This window comes from Rattus rattus, chromosome 3 (genome assembly GCF_011064425.1).
Source record: "Rattus rattus isolate New Zealand chromosome 3, Rrattus_CSIRO_v1, whole genome shotgun sequence".
Taxonomy (NCBI): Eukaryota; Metazoa; Chordata; class Mammalia; order Rodentia; family Muridae; genus Rattus; species Rattus rattus.
Window position 1 is genome coordinate 122,600,122 of NC_046156.1, and position 23,788 is coordinate 122,623,909.

Here is a 23,788-nt window from a genome sequence, read left to right on the forward strand (position 1 = left end):
TAAAAGCTGAATGCAGGATTCCAGCACTTGGAAATCTGACACAATATTGTCTTCCCCCCAAGCCCAGCCTTCCTTAAACTATTAATCTTTTATTTTTAATCCTCTAGACAAAGAGAAATATGCAATTCATCAACAACTTATACAAGTGTTTCTCTTTCTTTCTACGTTGTATATTCATGTCTGGCTGTGGGTATGTGTACATGAGCAAATGCTCAGAGGCCAGAGGCCCTGGAGCTCCTGGCACTGTGAGCCTTGTACCATGGGTAACCAAAGTAAGGGCCTCCAGAAGGCAGCAGTAAGCATTCTTAACCACTGCCATTTTTCCACCCCAAAAAGTGTTTCTTAGATAATTCACATATACACTAAATAGATGACCTACAACTGGCATAATTTTCTCTTAAACTACCTTTTCAAGTGTATGGCTACTAATTGATAGAAATGTAAAGAAAGGTATTTTGATTTTCAAATGTTTCTAAATTTTAAAATCACCCCCCATCTCCCGATGGAGTCTCACTACACAGCTTTGGCTGGCCTGGAACTCAATGTATAAACCAGGCTGGCTGTGAAGGAAAAAATTCACCTGCTTCTGTCTCCAGGACCTAGAATGAATGCACGCACAGAGTTTTCTTCTCCCACTTCTTCGGCTGATGGTCATTACTACCTGCTATTTCCAAGGTAGTTGATGGAACAGTTCTGTCAGTCTTACTATCGCCAGTGACTAAAGCCAGCATCATAACACAGTGGCTCTGCTCACTCTACAGACTCTCACAGTACACACTAACTTCTCTACATTCTATTAAACAACCAACACCTGAACTGTGCCTCCTATGTTTGGTCCCTTAGGAGTTAAGAGGTTTGGCTTTTTTAAAGATTTTATTTATTTATTGTATGTGAGTACACTGTCACTGTCTTCAGACACACCAGAACAGGGCATCAGATCCCATTACAGATGGTTATGAGCTACCATGTGGTTGCTGGGAATTGAACTCAGGACCTTGGCAAAAACAATCAGTGCTCTTAACTGCTGAGCCATCTCTCCAGCCCTCTTATGAGTTCTTAAAAATAACCTATTTAAGCCTAGTGTGGCAGCTTATGCCTATAATTCCAGCATTATAGAAGCTGAAACAAAAGAATTAAAGGCCATGTGGTCTATATACCAAGTTCTAGGTTACTGTGAGCTGCATAGAAAGCTCTTTTTAAAAAAAAATCAGTCTCTGCTCCCAAAACCCGTGGGAGAGAGACCTCACCGCCTGGTCAGGTGGGCACTCCTGAGGCTGCAGAGCGGAAGAGACCACCAACACTGCCCACCCCTGCCCACATCCCTGGCCCAAGAGGAAACTGTATAAGGCCTCTGGGCTCCCGTGGGAGAGGGCCCAGGAGAGGCAGGAGCCCTGCCTGAGACACCGCCGGAACCTGAAGGAAACAGACCGGATAAACAGTTCTCTGCACCCAAATCCCGTGGGAGGGAGAGCTAAACCTTCAGAGAGGCAGACACGCCTGAGAAACCAGAAGAGACTGCTCTCTGCACACATTACTGATTCCAGAGGAAAACACCGGAGGCCATCTGGAACCCTGGTGCACGGAGGCTCCCGGAAGAGGCGGCGCAGATCTTCCCGGTTGCTGCCACCGCAGAGAACCCGTGCGCAGCACCCCGCGAGCGAACTTGAGCCTCGGGACCACAGGTAAGACCAACTTTTCTGCTGCGAGTGACCTGCCTGGTGAACTCAAGACACAGGCCCACAGGAACAGCTGAAGACCTGCAGAGGGGCAAAACTACACACACAAAAGCAGAACACTCTGTCCCCATAACTGGCTGAAAGAAAACAGGAAAACAGGTCTACAGCACTCCTGACACACAGGCTTATAGGACAGTCTAGCCACTGTCAGAAATAGCAGAACAAAGTAACACTAGAGATAATCTGATGGCGAGAGGCAAGCGAGGAACACAAGCAACAGAAACCAAGACTACATGGCATCATCGGAGCCCAATTCTCCCACCAAAACAAGCATGGAATATCCAAACACACCAGAAAAGCAAGATCTAGATTCAAAATCATATTTGATCATGATGCTGGAGGACTTCAAGAAAGACATGAAGAACTCCCTTAGAGAACAAGTAGAAGCCTACAGAGAGGAATCGCAAAAATCCTGAAAGAATTCCAGGAAAACACAATCAAACAGTTGAAGGAATTAAAAAATGGAAATAGAAGCAATCAAGAAAGAACACATGGAAATAACCCTGGATATAGAAAACCAAAAGAAGAGACAAGGAGCTGTAGATACAAGCTTCACCAACAGAATACAAGAGATGGAAGAGAGAATCTCAGGAGCAGAAGATTCCATAGAAATCATTGACTCAACTGTCAACGATAATGTAAAGCAGAAAAAGCTACTGGTCCAAAACATACAGGAAATCCAGGACTCAATGAGAAGATCAAACCTAAGGATAATAGGTATAGAAGAGAGTGAAGACTCCCCAGCTCAAAGGACCAGTAAATATCTTCAACAAAATCATAGAAGAAAACTTCCCTAACCTAAAAAAGAGATACCCATAGGCATACAAGAAGCCTACAGAACTCCAAATAGATTGGACCAGAAAAGAAACACCTCCCGTCACATAATAGTCAAAACACTAAACGCACAAAATAAAGAAAGAATATTAAAAGCAGTAAGGGAAAAAGGTCAAGTAACATATAAAGGCAGACCTATCAGAATCACACCAGACTTCTCGCCAGAAACTATGAAGGCCAGAAGATCCTGGACTGATGTCATACAGACCCTAAGAGAACACAAATGCCAGCCCAGGCTACTGTATCCTGCAAAACTCTCAATTAACATAGATGGAGAAACCAAGATATTCCATGACAAAACCAAATTTACACAATATCTTTCTACAAATCCAGCACTACAAAGGATAATAAATGGTAAAGCCCAACATAAGGAGGCAAGCTATACCCTAGAAGAGGCAAGAAACTAATCGTCTTGGCAACAAAACAAAGAGAAGAAAAGCACACAAACACAACCTCACATCCAAATATGAATATAACAGGAAGCAATAATCACTATTCCTTAATATCTCTCAACATCAATAGCCTCAACTCCCCAATAAAAAGACATAGATTAGCAAACTGGATACAACGAGGACCCTGCATTCTGCTGCCTACAGGAAACACACCTCAGAGACAAAGACAGACACTACCTCAGAGTGAAAGGCTGGGAAACAACTTTCCAAGCAAATGGTCAGAAGAAGCAAGCTGGAGTAGCCATTCTAATATCAAATAAAATCAATTTTCAACTAAAAGTCATCAAAAAAGATAAGGAAGGACACTTTATATTCATCAAAGGAAAAATCCACCAAGATGAACTCTCAATCCTAAATATCTATGCCCCAAATACAAGGGCACCTACATACGTAAAAAGAAACCTTACTAAAGCTCAAAACACATTGCACCTCACGATAATAGTAGGAGATTTCAACACCCCACTCTCATCAATGGACAGATCATGGAAACAGAAATTAAACAGAGACGTAGACAGACTAAGAGAAGTCATGAGCCAAATGGACTTAACGGATATTTATAGAACGTTCTACCCTAAAAGCAAAAGGATATACCTTCTTCTCAGCTCCTCATGGTACTTTCTCCAAAATTGACCATATAATTGGTCAAAAACGGGCCTCAACAGGTACAGAAAGATAGAAATAATCCCATGCGTGCTATCGGACCACCACGCCTAAAGCTGGTCTTCAATAACAATAAGGAAGAATGCCCACATATCGTGGAAATTGAACAATGCTCTACTCAATGATAACCTGGTCAAGGAAGAAATAAAAAAAAGAAATTAAAAACTTTTTAGAATTTAATGAAAATGAAGGTACAACATACCCAAACTTATGGGACACAATGAAAGCTGTGCTAAGAGGAAAACTCATAGCGCTGAGTGCCTGCAGAAAGAAACAGGAAAGAGCATATGTCAGCAGCTTGGCAGCACACCTAAAAGCTCTAGAACAAAAAGAAGCAAATACACCCAGGAGGAGTAGAAGGCAGGAAATAATCAAACTCAGAGCTGAAATCAACCAAGTAGAAACAAAAAGGACCATAGAAAGAATCAACAGAACCAAAAGTTGGTTCTTTGAGAAAATCAACAAGATAGATAAACCCCTAGCCAGACTAACGAGAGGACACAGAGAGTGTGTCCAAATTAACAAAATCAGAAATGAAAAGGGAGACATAACTACAGATTCAGAGGAAATTCAAAAAATCATCAGATCTTACTATAAAAGACTATATTCAACAAAACTTGAAAATCTGCAGGAAATGGATAATTTCCTAGACAGATACCAGGTACCGAAGTTAAATCAGGAACAGATAAACCAGTTAAACAACCCCATAACTCCTAAGGAAATAGAAGCAGTCATTAAAGGTCTCCCAACCAAAAAGAGCCCAGGTCCAGACGGGTTTAGTGCAGAATTCTATCAGACTTTCATAGAAGACCTCATACCAATATTATCCAAACTATTCCACAAAATTGAAACAGATGGAGCACTACAGAATTCCTTCTATGAAGCCACAATTACTCTTATACCTAAACCACACAAAGACCCAACAAAGAAAGAGAACTTCAGACCAATTTCCCTTATGAACATCGACGCAAAAAATACTCAACAAAATTCTGGCAAACCGAATCCAAGAGCACATCAAAACAATCATCCACCATGATCAAGTAGGTTCATCCCAGGCATGCAGGGATGGTTTAATATCTGAAAACCATCAACGTGATCCATTATATAAACAAACTGAAAGAACAAAACCACATGATCATTTCATTAGATGCTGAGAAAGCATTTGACAAAATTCAACACCCCTTCATGATAAAAGTCCTGGAAAGAATAGGAATTCAAGGCCCATACCTAAACATAGTAAAAGCCATATACAGCAAACCAGTGGCTAACATTAAACTAAATGGAGAGAAACTTGAAGCAATCCCACTAAAATCAGGGACTAGACAAGGCTGCCCACTCTCTCCCTACTTATTCAATATAGTTCTTGAAGTTCTAGCCAGAGCAATCAGACAACAAAAGGAGGTCAAGGGGATACAGATCGGAAAAGAAGAAGTCAAAATATCACTATTTGCAGATGATATGATAGTATATTTAAGTGATCCCAAAAAGTTCCACCAGAGAACTACTAAAGCTGATAAACAACTTCAGCAAAGTGGCTGGGTATAAAATTAACTCAAATAAATCAGTAGCCTTCCTCTACACAAAAAAGAGAAACAAGCCGAGAAAGAAATTAGGGAAACGACACCCTTCATAATAGACCCAAATAATATAAAAGTACCTCGGTGTGACTTTAACCAAGCAAGTAAAAGATCTGTACAATAAGAACTTCAAGACACTGAAGAAAGAAATTGAAGAAGACCTCAGAAGGTGGAAAGATCTCCCATGCTCATGGATTGGCAGGATTAATATAGTAAAAATGGCCATTTTACCAAAAAGCGATCTACAGATTCAATGCAATCCCCATCAAAATACCAATCCAATTCTTCAAAGAGTTAGACAGAACAATTTGCAAATTCATCTGGAATAACAAAAGACCCAGGATAGCTAAAACTATCCTCATCAATAAAAGGACTTCAGGGGGAATCACTATCCCTGAACTCAAGCAGTATTACAGAGCAATAGTGATAAAAACTGCATGGTATTGGTACAGAGACAGACAGATAGACCAATGGAACAGAATTGAAGACCCAGAAATGAACCCACACACCTATGGTCACTTGATTTTTGACAAAGGAGCCAAATCCATCCAATGGAAAAAGATAGCATTTTCAGCAAATGGTGCTGGTTCAACTGGAGGTCAACATGTAGAAGAATGCAGATCGATCCATGCTTATCACCCTGTACAAAGCTTAAGTCCAAGTGGATCAAGGACCTCCACATCAAACCAGACACACTCAAACTAATAGAAGAAAAACTAGGGAAGCATCTGGAACACATGGGCACTGGAAAAATTTCCTGAACAAAACACCAATGGCTTATGCTCTAAGATCAAGAATCGACAAATGGGATCTCATAAAACTGCAAAGCTTCTGTAAGGCAAAGGACACTGTGGTTAGGACAAAACGGCAACCAACAGATTGGGAAAAGATCTTTACCAATCCTACAACAGATAGAGGCCTTATATCCAAAATATACAAAGAACTCAAAAAGTTAGACCGCAGGGAGACAAATAACCCTATTAAAAAATGGGGTTCAGAGCTAAACAAAGAATTCACAGCTGAGGAATGCCAATGGCTGAGAAACACCTAAAGAAATGTTCAACATCTTTAGTCATCAGGAAATGCAAATCAAAACAACCCTGAGATTTCACCTCACACCAGTGAGAATGGCTAAGATCAAAACTCAGGTGACAGCAAATGCTGGCGAGGATGTGGAGAAAGAGGAACACTCCTCCATTGTTGGTGGGATTGCAGACTGCTACAACCATTCTGGAAATCAGTCTGGAGGTTCCTCAGAAAATTGGACATTGAACTGCCTGAGGATCCAGCTATACCTCTCTTGGGCATATACCCAAAAGATGCCCCAACATATAAAAAAGACACGTGCTCCACTATGTTCATCGCAGCCTTATTTATAATAGCCAGAAACTGGAAAGAACCCAGATGCCCTTCAACAGAGGAATGGATACAGAAAATGTGGTACATCTACACAATGGAATATTACTCAGCTATAAAAACAACGACTTTATGAAATTAAAGGCAAATGGTTGGAACTGGAAAATATCATCCTGAGTGAGCTAACCCAATCACAGAAAGACATACATGGTATGCACTCATTGATAAGTGGCTATTAGCCCAAATGCCTGAATTACCCTAGATGCCTAGAACAAATGAAACTCAAGACGGATGATCAAAATGTGAATGCTTCACTCCTTCTTTAAAAGGGGAACAAGAATACCCTTGGCAGGGAAGAGAGAGGCAAAGATTAAAACAGAGACTGAAGGGATACCCATTCAGAGCCTGCCCCACATGTGGCCCATATATATACAGCCACCCAATTAGATAAGATGGATGAAGCAAAGAAGTGCAGAAGTGTAGATCGCTCCTGAGAGACACAGCCAGAATACAGCAAATACAGAGGCGAATGTCAGCAGCAAACCACTGAACTGAGAATAGGACCCCCGTTGAAGGAATCAGAGAAAGAACTGGAAGAGCTTGAAGGGGCTCGAGACCCCATATGTACAACAATGCCAAGCAACCAGAGCTTCCAGGGACTAAGCCACTACCTAAAGACTATACATGGACTGACCCTGGACTCTGACCTCATAGGTAGCAATGAATATCCTAGTAAGAGCACCAGTGGAAGAGGAAGCCCTGGGTCCTGATAAGACGGACCCCCGAGGAAACTAGACAGTGGGGGGGGGGGGGGAAATGGGGGGGGGGGGGGGGGGGGAACACCCATAAGGAAGGGGGGGGATGTTTGCCCTGAAACCGGGAAAGGGAATAATACTCGAAATGTATATAAGAAATATTCAAGTTAATAATAAAAAAAAAAAAAAAAAAAAATCAAACATAGCGTCACAGCTATGTCAGAAAAAAAAAAAAAATCAGTAACACGAATATGAATAAATAGACCAAAAATTGTATTCCAGATAGCAACATGGACCTTGACAGAAAGACTCCTCTGTTATAAATCCAATTATATGCTACAAATTACTGGAAGGTAACTGTTTGTCAACAAGTATAATTTAGACAAATTGTTATGCTAACTACCAAAACCAAATACTTGAATTTCTAGGCCAAATAGAAAGCACATCTTTCTAGCATTAGATATAAATTTAAAATAATCATTTGTATATTATTTCCTAAATGGTTTTATGTCAGAGCTTGGGAAATCACTTCAATTTTCTCCTCAATACATTAATGACTCAGCATGCAACACACTATAGTGAACACACGATCCTACTGTACTGAAGCACAGGAGTCCACAGGTACTGTCTGCTGTCTGTCCCCTCAGACACAGAGCAGCTGTGAGTGTGTCAGGCGTTGAGACCAGACTTCTTTATTTTTAAGACTTATTTATATTATCATTTTTAATTTCATGCGCGTATGTGCACACAAGGGCTAATGCTCACAAAGGATCTGGCCTGAGCTGCAGTTGCAGGGGTTGCTGGGAACTGACCTCGGGAAGAGAGTACAGGCTCCTAACTGCTGAGCCATCTTTGCAGCCCTTGCAATCAAAGCTCTTCATACCCAGCCGAAAGAGCTTGACTGACTTTGAGGGAAAGATACCTTTGCTGTAAGCCACCTCTTTCACCACTAACTTTAAAACTCTTCATCACAGCATTCTAAGTTTTAACTCCCTAAACTGAAGAGGCGCAAGGAGGAGGAACGAATATCTACAAGTTCCTTAACCAGGGTCTCTCATTCAGACACTCAAGGGTGAACCTTGAGGTACATTACAGTGTATCTAACATGGAGCCATGAATGACATTAATCCTAGGCTTCGTGGTAGATCCTCAGACTTCGCTGTCATGCTGTTTTGTATTTATCTGTTTTATGCAAACACCTCGGTTCCTCCTAACAATCACTCTTAATTTTTATTTCACAAGATTCTCCCCACTACTTTCTGTCTGCACAGTGGGAACATGCTTAGTGCCCAGCTTCTGGAATTAGCCCTGAGATCAGTTTTTCCTGTATTTTCTTTATTACTTAGAAATTACTCAGTAATGGTCTCTGAACTTCAAGGATTATAAGGAGATGTCCATGAAGTCTTTGAGACTTCTACTGTAAGTCACTGTTAGTTTTCACTTGTTCCCTTTTTGTGAATGTCAACTCTGACTTTGCTTACGCTAGGAGACCTGTGAGTTCATCACTTCACATGCATATTAGCAGTCTGGCACTTGCTATCTAGGCACAGTGGTTTTCCATTCAGATTGACCAAAAACCTAAGAGTCTAAATGAATGAGGAAACAAAACCAAAAGCCACAACAGTTTGGGACCCTAGTCACACTTGAAGTGGCATCAGTTAGAAACAACTTACTATACAGACACTTTCAATCTGATTAGAGAAGACACCTTCTTCCCTGATGGAAATGAACTGTTGGACTAACAGTCAAAAGCTCTCCTGGATCTGAACTGAACTCGCCCCCTCTACTGAGCAGTAACACCCCCATTACACAGCTCAGGACTTCTGTCCAAAGTAGTTCTGCCAGGGAGCACTGACAGGAGCAAGGTTTGGAACACATCAGATTTCAAGGCTATCTTTGCTGCCCTGCATCTTAAGGCTAGACGACTGAGTGCTACAAAGAACATCCAGCAGTCTTTCTGAACCAGAGGATGACAAAGGCTGAGGAGTTCATGACGTCCCCTGAAACGCAACATTTAGGGGAAAGGAAGATCCGACCAAATGCATGCAAGTCTCCAGGCTTCCAGTCCAGTGGACCTAGTACTGGTCCACATGCTGCCAGTATGCATGTGTTTGCTTGGAATGAAGGGCTACTTAATGTAATTTATAACATCTTGAAGGTCCCCAAATGAAATCCATGTGAGCAGCAGTGTCAAGGATATATGCTTCTAGAGAAAAAAGTGCATTTGGCAGCAATAAAAACTTAATTGATACTTATGAATTATGACATATTATAAAGAGACATGACCAAAGTGCTGTACATCCAATGCCTACAATGTGCTACTGTCACTGGCTTTAGCAGTGACAGTATCTGACAGACCCAGTTCCCATCCTCCTGGAATTCACATCCTGGTGGAGGACACAGACAAACAGATGACAATGCAGTGAGGAAATTTGTTTACCGTGGGGCACCAGATGCCATGGGAACAGGAAGCAGGAACACCTAACCCAAACTGCACTCTTCAAAGGAGGCAGTGCGAAAGATGAGAGGAGTCAGTGAGCCAGGGAAGCCAGACAGAGAGGACCAGTGTTGCAGGAAGTGCAAGAGGCATCTGCACAGGAGAGTAAGGAAAGGTCAGGGAGCTACAGTATGGGAGGGAAGGGAGAAGCGAGGACCAAGTCAAGTCAGACAGGCCCTTGAGAGATAGAGCTTCCCAATCCTGTCCATTAGATTTTCACGAACTTTAAAACAACAACAAAACTAGATCTGGCTCCATGTCAGACAATGCACATCAGAATCTTTCACACTTTTAAAAATGTTCCCTTACGATGGCTGTGTATTCAGGACTGAAAAGTGCTGTTGAAGCTTTACGAGTCCAGGCCAGGTAGATCCTGGTGATCCTAGCAAAGTGAAGGCAGAAGTACCCCAGTTCCAGGCCATAAACTACACAGCAAGAACCCAGCTCAATACCAGCAGCACTAACCATACAATCCTTCCCCAAATAAACCAAAACCAAGCAGACAAAAACCTGAAGTACACATAATTATATGTTTACTACTCCAAATCTGAACAATAAAAGGTGATCGTAATAAAACCTCTTTGGGCCCTGTTCCCAGCTCTATTAACTGAGCGATGACTTGGACAAGATTGGGGGAAGAAGTGGAAGGAGTCAGAAAGTGCTGGTTTATCTTCCCACCTGTCTGGGTTCACATCAGAATACTGCTTCCTAGGGAAACTGAAGTTGCTCTGTCTACACAGGACAGGTTAAAAAAAATATACTTAAGAGAAACCAGACTTTCCAAAAGACCCTACTTGACAATACCTTACACAACCAACTATGGCATTCTATGAGTTCTGAGGTTGGATAATTTTAAAGATCCTAAGTATTTTTGTGGAGGGAAACTCTCTTACGATGCTTCATAAACACTTCATTTAAGGACCCCCCCACTCTGGAATTCGAGATATAGAACAGTAAAATAGAAAGAACTGATCCTTTTAATGCCACTCGAGCTACTAAAGAGATCAAATAGGATTAAGTTCGCTCTCTTCAAATAAACAGACCAACAGAGCAAAGGCTCTGTCCATGACTGCGACTGTTTAAACTCTCTATTCGTAGAGCAAACTAAGACAGTAAGCTGTCTTTAAGAAGTTATCACCGCCTACTTTAGATGAGTATTCTCTTTCTAAATTTAGATGGTTTTTGAAGGGAGTAGTCATTGGGGATAGAGGACCTACGGCAGGAAGGAAGCAGAGCCTCTAGGACCCGCAGGTGCTGTTACCAGGCTTCTACAAATCAAGCTCTCAAGGGAATACACTCTGACAAACTCACTGTTCTCCTTAGCTACCTTTGCTCAATGACAGGTCTTTCATCTGACAAACTCACTGTTCTCCTTAGCTACCTTTGCTCAATGACAGGTCTTTCATCTACACCCAACTTGCTTGAGATTTAAACCTTAGATAAACTCAATGGTTTTGTATCTGTGTGTTCATCTTTTAATTCCTTCCACTTGGGCAGGCATGCTTTCAAGCATTACGCTGTCGCCAGTAAAACAGCAGCGTTTGTTACCTTATTTCCCTTCTGATGATATTACTACTTTGATGGGGTACCATTTGTTTCAATCACTCGTTGTGATTTTTTTTTAAAATGGGCAAGTACTATTTTGAAAAAATGAACAATTTTTTAGAAGAGGTATGGATGATCACATATTTCCTATTGTCTCCCTTTAATACGTCCCACAACACAAGGTATAACAAAACCTAAAGTTAACAAAACCCAAACCCAAAAATCAAAACCAAACATCAATACCAACCGTACCCTTTCAGATAATTTTGACTGAGAATACTGCAGAACAGTTAATCTGGTAATTAAAAATTTCCAGAACACGTGATGTTTATTTAGACCGTGATCTACGCTGTCAACCAGAACCCAACGCTTTAGTTGAAACAAAAATACCCTACAACTTGAATACACAGACATGGTGGTAAATTCTTGGACTGCAGTTGCAGTGAGAGCCCACTAATCAAAACACCCTGTTTTGATTTGTCCAAATTAATTTTGCAACACAGTATCCTTTATTTTTTTATTTATTTTTATTTTTTTGGCCCAGGACTTTCCTTACAACGCATCATTAAACACAGATTCGACATCATACGATGTCAACAACAAGAGACGCTAGCCTCCAATATGGTCCAAAGTGGTTCAAAAGTTGCAGTGGCAACGGCCAGACCTACGCTACCTGGGCTCTACACAAGCCAGTTTCCCAGGGTCCCGCGAGCCCACGCCCCGCGTGTGCACAAAGGCGCAGTGGAGGCACCAGCTTAAGGCTGCAGTCTACTCTGTTCCCCCAGACGCAGGCTGCACAAGCCTTCCGCTCGTCCTCCATCTACCCACGTACAGCGGAGGCTGACACAGTCCGCGAGTGGCGGCAGAGGCCGCACGGTCCCTGAAGCGCAGGGGAGGCACGGAGAAGACGCGCGCCCGAGAGCCGACACCCGGCTCCGGGAAGGAAGGCCCGACAAGAGTGAGGGCGGCGGGGCTAGCCGACACCCGACCCCGGGGCGTGCGGCCCTGCGTGCCCTTCCCGGCCTCCCCGCGACAGCGTGATGGAGGAGGACCGGGCGGAGGCCGGGTACAACCAGAGGGGCCGCGAGCCCGCCCGCCTGGAGCCCGCCCTCCCCGCCATCTACTCACGCTCCGGCTTCTCTAGGCTGCGCGGCTCCCGCCGCATCGGGTCCCGGCCCCGCGGGCGGCGGCGGCGGCGGCGCCGAGGGAGAGGACAGCGGCGGCGCGGCGCCCGCCTCCCGGGCCCTCTCCCCCTGCCGCTGCGGAGCGGCCCGGCCGGGCCTGAGCGCTGCCTCGCCGGCCGCCCCAGCCCCAGCCTCGGCCGCCGCGGCACCGGAACTGCCGCTCGCTCGACTGCTCGCTCCGCTCGGCGCCGGGCCCGCCGCACGCCCCCACCCCCGGCTCCGCTCGCCGGCGCCCGGGCTCTTTTTCCTTTTGTTTCCAGAATAAACTTTATTGGTCTCTCTTTCCGCTCACATCGTGTAAACAAACAACGAACTCTTCCCCACCCCCTCGGCTCCCCCCTCCTGGGGCAGAGGAGGGTGAGAGCTGAGGAGGGGCCGAACTTGCAACGCCCCGGAAACAGATCTCCGAGGACCGGAAATGAGGCGGAGAAGAGGCCGGGCAATGTGCAAGTTCGGCAACAGTGATTCACTGCGTCTGCGCCCTGCTCTTCCGCCCCAAGTGGCAGTGCGACTCAACGCTGCAGTAGCTCAAGCTGTGGTGTCATCCTGGGACGGCGGACGTGTCAAGCCTATTAGTTTTTTCCAGAGACAGTCTGTCTTGGGAGAAGCAGACAGGAAAGTTGGAGCGAGGGACGCCCAAAGAGAAAACGAAAGGAGGGCAGGATGAAGGGCGGCTATCTCAAATTGGATGCCGATTTTAGGAAGAAGTCTTTTGCAAACACTGGTTTAAATTGTAACGCACTCTGATAGCCCTCTGCAGTCTTTAGACTCACTTCGCAGAGACCTTTGGCTATGTCCAATCCTTTTTCCTTGTATCCCAACTATAAAAGCTGTGTTGCAGTTTTTCATTTTTGAGGCTTCAAAATAGTTATGCTGGCTTCAAATTAGATTCAACGTGGAGATTTGGTACTGCGTGACGTATTAATCTCTTTGGTTGAGAGGAATGAGATATGTTGACTTTTAAACGATATAATCCCAGTAATCCCAGCACTCAGGAGGCTGGCGGGTCCCTAATTCCTGAGTTCAAGGCCAGCCGGGTCGAGAGATGGGGTGGGGGTTGGGGAGAGGAGCAGACAGACACCGTATTCTGTGTTTCTCTCTTAGCATACTGAAAGAATCGAAGGTCCAGAATCGAAGTCAAAGCGGAGTCCGGCAGCCTAGTGCCCCCTGGGATTTTTAAAGAGTAGAGGACGGGAACTAACACACTCAAAACCGCCACGTGTCCTCAACCCTGTCTTAATGATTCATTCCTCTTGTGTTTCACTGAACTGTTTCTGTATTTCCGTTTTCTTTCTCACCTTAAGGCCTTATTTTCATCTCACATTCCAGGAAATCTGAGTTTTTAAGTATTTAACTAGTTGTTTCCAGCAGTTTCAAAACACCCTAACCCTGAGTCAAGGAGTTAAATATAACCTGAATGAATTTCATAGTCAATCCTAGGACCTAAAAGCATCATTACCTAAACCGTGCATTCTGTACGATATTAATAGATGTACTTCGGGAAGAAATTTTATGCTGGGAATAGTTTGCCTTCTAAAGTTTATTTTTAAAAATACGTTAATTACATTATGTGATATCATGTGTCATAGAAAAATCATTTTGGGGGTACTTAAGTGCATAATACTTTACCTTGAAGCAAATATTATTTGTTATATACTTCATAGTTGCTACTTTTGACCTTTTCTGGTGACCACTGATGTTACATGAATTATCTTACTTTCAAAGATATTTCTAAGTTTTGCTTTTGTAAAGCTAGGGGCCAAACTGGGGACTTTGTGTATGCTAGCAAGTCCCCTACTACAGAATTACAGCCTCGAATTCTGTCTGCAGTATTACTAAATGTCTAAAGTATATTACAAATCTGTGGGATAAAGTCATCATTCAAACACTGAAAGAAAAATGCTTTAGAGGAAAAGAAAAGTTAGATAGTATTAGACTGTGAAGCAAACAAAACCAAAATGCATCAGAATTAAGTAATTTCACCATAATTCTTCCTTTATTAGAATTAGCTTATTTTGTTTGTTTATATATCAAGTCAGTATGAACACATGGGTTAGCCCCTGTCTTAGCACAATCTTCCTGCTTCCTAGTGCTGAGATTACAGGCATGAAACACCACACCTGGTTAATACCATGCTAAGCATTCTGAGGATGTCCACAATAAAGGTATTGTTTCATGCCAAACACTGAAATTATATGATCATATTATTTGTTTCTGGATATTTTTTTTTTGACGCAATATCTTAGTAGCTCCTGCTGGCCTTGATCATTCTGTACTTCTGTGGATAACTTTGAAATGATGATTCTTTTGCTTCTGCCTTCCAAGTATGGGGTTATAGGCATGGACAATTATATTCTGCTGCCTTTAGATTTACTACCATTGCCGAGGTGATGATTCACATTGATTATGAATTTCACTGGATCAAGCAACACTGATGGAACTATTGAGACTCTGGGTGTGCCTGGTGGCATTTCCCAAGACAAGTAGACCAGGAAAGTTCTGAACAAATCAATGGATTAATCCTTTGATGGATTCACAGTATAATGGCAGTGTTGGGAGGTGGTGATAGGAAAATGATGGGGCTCAGGGCTCAGTGGGTAGATCAGGGAGTTTAGGGGAAGGCTCTATCTTGTCCTGGTCTCTTCCTGTATTTCTCTCTCTGCTTTGTGCTTCAAGAAGTGAGAAACACTCCCACATCCATGATGTTGGGCCCAGGCCCGCCCAGTGGAGAGCTATAATAAGCTTATTCCTTTGAAACCGTAAGTTAAAATTTGGTGCTATGGGGATGTAATGGACCTACTTGGAGGTGAAGCCTAGAAACAGGAAGTTACATCACCGAGGGGTTGTTCTTGAAGATGATGTTGTGCCGTGCCTCCTGAGGCTGGATCTTGGAAACCCAACTGGGAGCAACAGGAGATGAAGGAAGGCAGACACGTGTATAACATAAAGCTGGGACCACTGCTCGTATGCGTGAATAGAGACACACCAGCAGCCCATACATACAGTCAGCGAGATATTATATTACAACATAAATGAGGAGACAGATCTTCGTAGAGGAGCAGTCATGGGGATGAAGAAGCTGCAGTTAATACTGTGTACTCTTGTAAGACCTTGCTATCCTACTGAGCCTGACTGTGACTGGAGGAAGGCTTTGCTATTCCCAGGAGTCTCAGCCATCGGCATCCTCATATGGCCTTGCTCATGTCATACGCTCATTCACACAGGGATACACTGGCTCCCCACAATACTATGGCTTTGGTTGCCTTCATCTCTGCTTCCTGGATGCTGGGAAATAAGCCTCCTCCGCCATCTGCTTCTTACATAAGAAACTGTTTTGCCAGAGGCTCCAATGAACAGGATCAAACAGCCACGAACTGAAACTCCAGAAGCCAGTAATCAAAGTAGACCCTTTTCAGTTGTTTATCTTGGTTTAAATTTTTTAACATATATTTATTGATACAGGAGGAGGGTGCTCATGTGCCATTGATGAGTGTGGAGGTCAGAGGACAACCTGGGGTAGTCTGTCCTTCTGCTCTGTGATTCTCAGGGTTAGAACCTTGTTGTGAGGCCGGGCAGTGTGCTTTTAGCTGCTGAGTCACCTTGCTGGTCCCTGCTGACACTATTCCTGGGAAATGTGTACAAATGTCTACTCCTCTCAGATAGGGAACTGATGACATACCAACTGACGACAGATACCCCTAAGGTCAACTTGCTAGATCTAGGAGTTTTGTTGGGGTTACTTATGAGAATTTCAGTGAGGTGTTACTTACAGGAGCAGAAATGACTCAAAGACTACTGTATCACCAAAGCCCACCCCAGCATGGGTGACAGTTCCCACAAGCTGGGGACCCGGAGTTCACTGCATAGCCTACGAGCAACTCAACAGCTTGGAGAGTGTCCTTTCCAGGCAGCTCTGTTGGTCTTCCTTCCTTCTAAGCAGCCAGGCTGGTATTTCAGGCAATGCCTCAGAGTCATCCTTGCAGGTTGGTTTATCTGTGAATGATGCTCATCAGTCTTTACTGTTAATATACTCCTGCTAGAGGAGGGGCCTAGAGAATCTGGTCAGTTTCAGGGACTTCCTGAGGGGTTTTTGTTCCAATGTCAAATCGTTTCATTCAAATCCCACTGAGTTGATTCTTGAGAATTTGTAATAAAAACCAACCAACCCAGTTGGAAAATTATTTTCCAACTGAACGTTAATGTTTACTGTGTTGACATTTTCTATTATCAGAACTTTTAAAACTATTTTGGTGTTGATTACTTTGAACCAAAGCACACACTAGTTAGTCATCACAAAGTTGATGAGATCTAGAATAACTACACTGAGAAAGGTGTCTGAGGGTAAGCCCAGCCTAGGGAAGACTCTATCTTGTGAGAACAAACTTGCATTTAAAAGGAGAGAACTTGAGTTGAGAAGGCTGGTTAAGGGACTTGCTGTGCCTGAAACATGAGACGCTACAGGGAGCCAGGGTTAAGAAATTGCTGTAAACCTCAGGAGAGACTTGATATTTAAACTTAAAACAGTGTTGGAAGGACCACAGATGATGCAGAGAATAGAAGGTGCTTCTCACCAAACCTGAAAACTTGAGTTTGATCCAAAGGACCCTTGCGGTAAGGAGAGAACCAACTCTAAATTGTCCTCTGGCCTCCACATATGTATGGCACACATGCGCGTGCGTGCATACACACACACACACACACACACACACACACACACACACACACACACACACGCATGCACACACACACATACACATGGATGCACATGCACGCACACGCGCGCGCGTAAGGTAGACCATGCTGTCAGCTGAGGTCCAGGACCAAATGAAAAGGAGAAAATGAGCTGAGCATCAATATTCATCTCTCTCTGCTTCCTGACTGCGGGTGCAAGGTAACCAGTGCCTCAAATTCCTGCCAATCGTGAACTCCCCACCATGATGGACTGTACTCATGAAACTGAGCAAGAGAAGCCTTTCTTGAAGTGGCTTTGACAGATACTTTGTCACAGCAAGCAGTACCATAACCAAACCTAGTCTATCACCATTATTTGCTTTCTCACAGTCACCTTCTATATTTCTACTAAGATCATCCCTCCAATTCATTTGTTGCGATATGGGTCTATTACAGATCTTTCCACACTCAGTCACCACATACAAGGCAAACCTGTTAGGTAATTCATCTCTTCCGCTGTTTTTTTTTTCCCCTTTCATTTTTTTCTAATTGTGAATTTTTTTCGTCTAAAACAACATTCACATCTGTTATTTAGAAACTTGACTTCATGGATTTCCTGTGTCAAATCCCCTGAACCTCCTCCTGTATTTTTCTTTCTCTTATTTTAGTGAAGTCTATAGCTAGACAGTCTAAGAAAGGGAGAAAAAGGCATAATTTTATTATTCATTTAGCTCTTTAGTTTTATGACTGTATGTAGTACTTTATGATGCCTATATGAATATATATGTTCCATGTATTATAACAGATTGATAATATGGAAAACTTTCTCAAACTAAGGCATCCCAGCTATACCATCTTTAATGAGCTTGTCCATCACCAAGTAATACAAAATAGAATGAAAGATTCTTTGACACAAACACCCATCTTTACTTCCTGACATTTGACAATTGGCCTATGATGCCTTTCCATCTTAAGATTAATTTTTTTCATGAGTTTATCTACTGCAACATCTTACTATTCTGTTACCTTCGTTCATGGTATTACTACTGTCCTGTAAAATGAGCACCTGTGACAATGTATGCTGGTCCTTCCTATCTGTGCTTTTAGCTCTCATAACCTCCTGGTTTAATCCATCCCTCACTGACAATGTACTTTTATCTTGATTCCATTTTGGTTGCATCTGATCCATTCCCAGTAGACAGAGCACTGGGGATTCTTTTCTTCTATTTAATGATATAACCATTGATACATGTGATAGTTCATCTTCGCTGACAACTTACTAGGTTTACAACCACCTAAGAGATGGCCTACAGGCATGTATATGAGGGTGTTTCCAGAAAGGTTTAACTAGGGAGAGAAGGCTCACTATGAATGTGCACAGAACCATCCATGGCTGGGATTTCAGAATAAATAAAAAGGGATAAAGGAGGGCCTGTAGAGATGGCTCTGAGAGTAGGAGCACATACTATTATTCTTGCAGAAGACCCAAGTTCAGTTCTCAAGACAAACACCAAAACACCAGGTGTTTCACAGGTGTACAGCAATCCCCCACTCCTACACAGATAGGGGGGAGGGGGAGGGGGAGGGGGAGAGGGAGGAGGGGAAGGGAAGAGGGGAAAAAGGGAGAGGGAGAGGATTTTTAGAAGGGAGAAAAAAGCCAGCTGAGCACCAGTAGTCATCTCCTTTTGCTTTCTGATTACGAGCACAATGTGACCAGTTACCCCTTGCTTCTGCTGTCATTCATTCCCCATCATGATACACTGTGTCCTTTCCAACTATGAGCCAAGTTAAACCTTCCATAAGTTGCTTTCGCCAGCTATTTTGTAACAACAGCAAGAAATCATTCTGCCTGTGTTGAGACTCATTAAGTGTATCACACCGTGAATGAATCCTAAGTTAGGTGTTTTTGTTTTTTGTTTTCAGACAGGATTTCTCTGTATAACCCTGGCTGTTCTGGAACTTGCTTTGTAGACCAGACTGGCCTGGAACTCAGAAATCTGCTTGCCTTTGCCTCCCAAGTACTAAGATCAAGGCATGTACCACCATGGCTAACATTTTTTAAAATAATTTATTTTTTGTTGGTTATTTTTGAGATTGTATCTTAGTTTCATTTTTCTCTTCTCTTCCATCCCTCAAAACCACCCCTTAACCCTTAGATTCCCTATTCATCAACTATTATTGTATGCATATATGTAATATATTTTCACAAATATAACCTGTTGTGTCCATAAAATGTCACTTGTATGTATATTTTCAAAGGCTGACTGATACTAGACAAACAGCATGTGTTCTTGCCTGGGGAGGACCATCTCTCCTGCTTTCAGCTTTATTTAGTTGCCTGTATTTCTTTGTGTAGGACATGTCGCTGTCTGGTTTGGCATGTTTACTGTTACTCCTTGTTCAGGCCACATTTGGACAGTCATGTTAATGAGACTTTATGGGTGTAGCTTCTGATGGTACCAGGAGACACAATCTCCAGCAAACTCTCTGGTCCTTTGCCCCTTACAATCTCCCTCCCCGCTGTTCCCGAACCTTAGGTGAGGAAGCGTTGGGTAGATGTATTTGTTAGGACTGGGCTCCACAACTCTGCATGTCCGTTGGTATGCTTTCTGTAATGATCTCTGTCTATTGCATAGAGAAGTTTCCTTGATGAGAGGTGAGGACTACACTTATCTGTAGGTATAAGCACAGAGAATTATAGTTTGTTGTTAGGGATTATGCTGGTTTGTAGATTTTCCTCCAATAACCATGATTTCACTAGCACTGATTAGTTTGCTTGGTCTCCAGTACTAGGCATAGTATCCCTCATGTTGAGTAGGTCTTAAGTCCAATGAGAGACATTGGTTACTACCAAGGTATGTGTGGCACTTCTTATGGTACTGTGCCATGCTGGTCATTGAAGTGGTTCATAGGTGTCAGAGGTGGAACCATTGGTTCTCTCTCTCTCTCTCTCTCTCTCTCTCTCTCTCTCTCTCTCTCTCTGTCTGTCTCCGTCTCCGTCTCTGTCTCTGTGTCCGTCTCCGTCTCCGTCTCCGTCTCCCTCTCCCTCTCCCTCTCCCTCTCCCTCTCTCATAACATGAAAGCTAGTCCTCAGGAAGGGAGCATTTAGTCAGTTCTAGCTCAAGGGCCTCTGAGCCCTATTTCTAAGGTACAAGATGTCTTCAGCAATAGGGACTTACCTTCCCTTTCTGGCAGGTACCCAAGGGCAAGAACAATAGGCTAAATGTTTTGGGAACTACATAGCCCTTGCTAACAACTAAAAAAGAGGGCTTCTCATTTACAGTACCAGGTTTTTGTTAGGTGGGCTTTGATTCTTGGAGGGAATGAGAATGCTATCATCCTAGATGACAAAAGTTCACACATACATGCAATATACGTATGCATGTGCATGTGTATATGTATGTATGTATGTATGTATGTATATGTGCATGCATATATACATACATAAATATGTACATTATAGGTTTGTTTGTTTGGTTTTAGATAACTAGTAGTATGATTCTTTATGGCTTTTTAGCCACCCACATTGTTATTTTACCTCTGATGGTCTTCCTCTAATTTGCTTAGCTCTCTCCCTCTTCCCTAAGGAGCCTGCCCCTTCTCAGATCAGCTCAGTTCTAATCTACTATTCCTCTTTACCCTCCTCCTCCCTCTCCCTTCCAAAGGGGCCCACTTTTCCAGTTTCCTTGATCATATTACTTGTATTCTGTTCCTCCCCTGTCTATTGCTCCCCATGTCCCCCACCCTGGCAATGGTTCTATTTTATTTTACTGGTTTCTGTAGTTACTACAAGCTATGTACTTACATCTGAAGATCTGGAGTTAGGAGCCCTTAGTAAGAGAGAACAGGTGACATTTATCTTTCTGGGTCTGGGTTACCTGACTCAATATGATCCACAATGAGCTGGGCCCTCCCCCATCACTCACTAAGAAAATGCCTCATAGCTGGATCTTATGTAGGTATTTTCTCAACTGAGGCCCCTCCTTCCAGATGACTCTAGCTTGGGTCAAGCTTATATACCCGATTTGAACCTTTGTCAGCTTGACACACAAATGTATCTCTGTTAGGTCACAGTCTTTCCTTTCTTCTTCTTTCTATATGTCCTTTCTTCCTTTTTACCTCCCCTCCTTTCCATTTCCTCCTTCATCCCCCGCCCCAGTTTGAATTATATATAGTTATGAGCCAAATGTGTGTGGTGGGAATTGAACCTGGGCTCTCTGGAAGAGGAACCACTTCTCTTAACTACAAAGCCAGCTCTCCAGCCATCATGCTTTTTATTTTTTTTAAAGAGCATCCAAGAGTCAGAATACTAACGTCTAAATGTGACTCTCTCTTTCGCTGTTCGTTGTTTCATTGCTTGTTTTGTTTTGTTTTTGAGTTAGGGTCTCATCTATAGCCCTGCATAGCCTAGAACTGTCTGTGCAGTCCATGCTGACCTTGAACTCATAGCATTGCTTCTGCCTTCAAGGTGCCAGAGGTTTAGGCATAAGCGACCACACCCAGTTCATATTTTAGAAGTGACATGTAATAATTGTACAGGTTTATGAGGTACAATGTCATAGAGCCACAGCTTTGGAGTTTGAGTTTATGGAGATGACACAAGAGATCATCAGACCCTTCCCCCTGCTACTTGGTATTATGAGGAATACCATCGGCCAGGGAAACATTCGCCCATTTTTATAGGTGGTTTCTACTTCCTACCTTTCTTAGTTAAGGTTTCTATTGCTATGATGAAAAACTATGACCAAAGCAAGTTGGGTAGGAAAGGGTTTATTTATTTGCCTTACACTTCTACAACACTGTTCATCTTGAAGGAGGTAGGGACAGGAACTCACACAGGGCAGGAACCTGGAGGCAGGAGCTGATGCAGAGGTCACGAATGCACACTGCTTACTGGCTTGCTCCTCATGGCTTGCTCAGCCTGCTGTTTTATAGAACCCAGGACCACCAGCCCAGGGATGGCACACACAATAGGCTGGGCCCTTCCCTATCAATCACTAAGAAAATGCACTTGCCATCCAAGCCAGAAAACCTGGGTTCAATCCCTAGAGCCCATGTAAAAAGACAGATGCAGTGGTATGCTCTGTAATCTTGATTCCCCCTAATGAATGAGGCCCCGAAGTGGTTACTGAATACCAAGTAGTCACCCTGTAATTATGTACACACAAGTAACATTAAACAGGGTCATCATGTTGTATTTGTACATTTAGGTGTTTATTTTAAACTTTTAGGTTTATTTAGATTTTATTTATGTGTATGAGTGGTTTTGCCTGCCCACATGTATATATACCACATGTGTGCCTGGTGCTCAAGGACATAAGAAGAAGGTATTAGATCCCCCGGAACTGAAGGTACACATTTGTACTCTACCATACGGGTGCAGGGAATCAAACCTGTGTCTTCTGCAAGAGTAACAAATGCTTTTAGCTGCTGTGCCACGTTACGGTAAAAATAAAAAAGGTGCGAACAGTTCCTGCGTGTACCCTCGTGGTCGCTCTTTCACTCGTTCCGGCTCCAGTGGGCCATTGGAACTAGCGCTAATTCATCTCGGCGGCTCCACACCGCCCCCAAGTGCTCTCTGACCCAGGTGGTCCGCAGACCTTTCAAGGGCGGCACCCTGCCAAGCTGCCCTGTCCTCACTCACAGCTCCCTTTTCAGGTCGCTGCCAAGCCAGTTTCATACAGAGACGCCTATCTCCCAGCTCTCTTACTGTGGACTCAATTAAATCACCACGTAAAAGAACACACCACACAATAACCTCTGATCCAATTGATAAGATATAATTTGCTCATCTAGACAGCACAAAACTCTGTACACATCCATCCGTTAAAAACAGTCATAACAACCTGTATCTATGAGCAGAGGAGAACCTTAACATCTGCTTCCGTGTTCTCCCAGCCCCTTCTCCTCAGCCCCTTCTCTCTGCCTCTCCCTCCCTTCTAAAACCTCTGTTCCCACCTCCCTTCCTTCTCGTCCAATGACAGGCCTTGTTTTATCTTGTCTGTCTTCACCTGCATAATGACATCAACCTACACTTCACCCTTTCTGTCTAATTTAAAAAAAAAACTTTTCTCTCAAATGTACGCTGAGCACAACTATTATCATTTTGTAATTTAAAAGTATAAAATATACTTAATATATATAGTCCAACATTTTATCAATTAGACAGAACATTTAGTTACCTATTACAGCTTAAGAAAGGCTTAAGGTCCATGTTATGTTCTGGATAGCTTGTATACTATCTGATAACTATCTAGTAAAATATGTCTTCTCAAAGTTGAATATCTGGGTAGGTTATGAGACTGTAATCAGTCTTCAACCCCGTCAGAAACCTGAGACTGACCAATATCTCTGTAAATACAGGAAGCCTAACATGGCTTCCAGAACTGAGACAGGTTGTAGAGACCATTTTCTACTTGCACGGTCCCCTGTTAGCAACACACGAGAGCAAGTCACAAGCCTTCTGGCCTGGAATCATCTGACAGACTTTTGAAACACAGAATTTCTAAGGACTGATCATT

The 23,788-nt window shown here is 43.1% G+C and overlaps 1 protein-coding gene across 1 annotated transcript in view; it reads right to left on the reverse strand.

Annotated features, from left to right (window-relative positions):
• Positions 1–12,628, reverse strand: part of Pik3ca (phosphatidylinositol-4,5-bisphosphate 3-kinase catalytic subunit alpha) — a 78,445-nt gene extending 65,817 nt beyond the window's left edge. Inside the window, exon 1 of the mRNA XM_032898544.1 lies at positions 12,541–12,628. The gene's annotated coding sequence lies outside the window, so the exon portion shown is untranslated. The remainder of the gene's footprint in view (positions 1–12,540) is intronic.
• Positions 12,629–23,788: the final 11,160 nt, after the last annotated feature.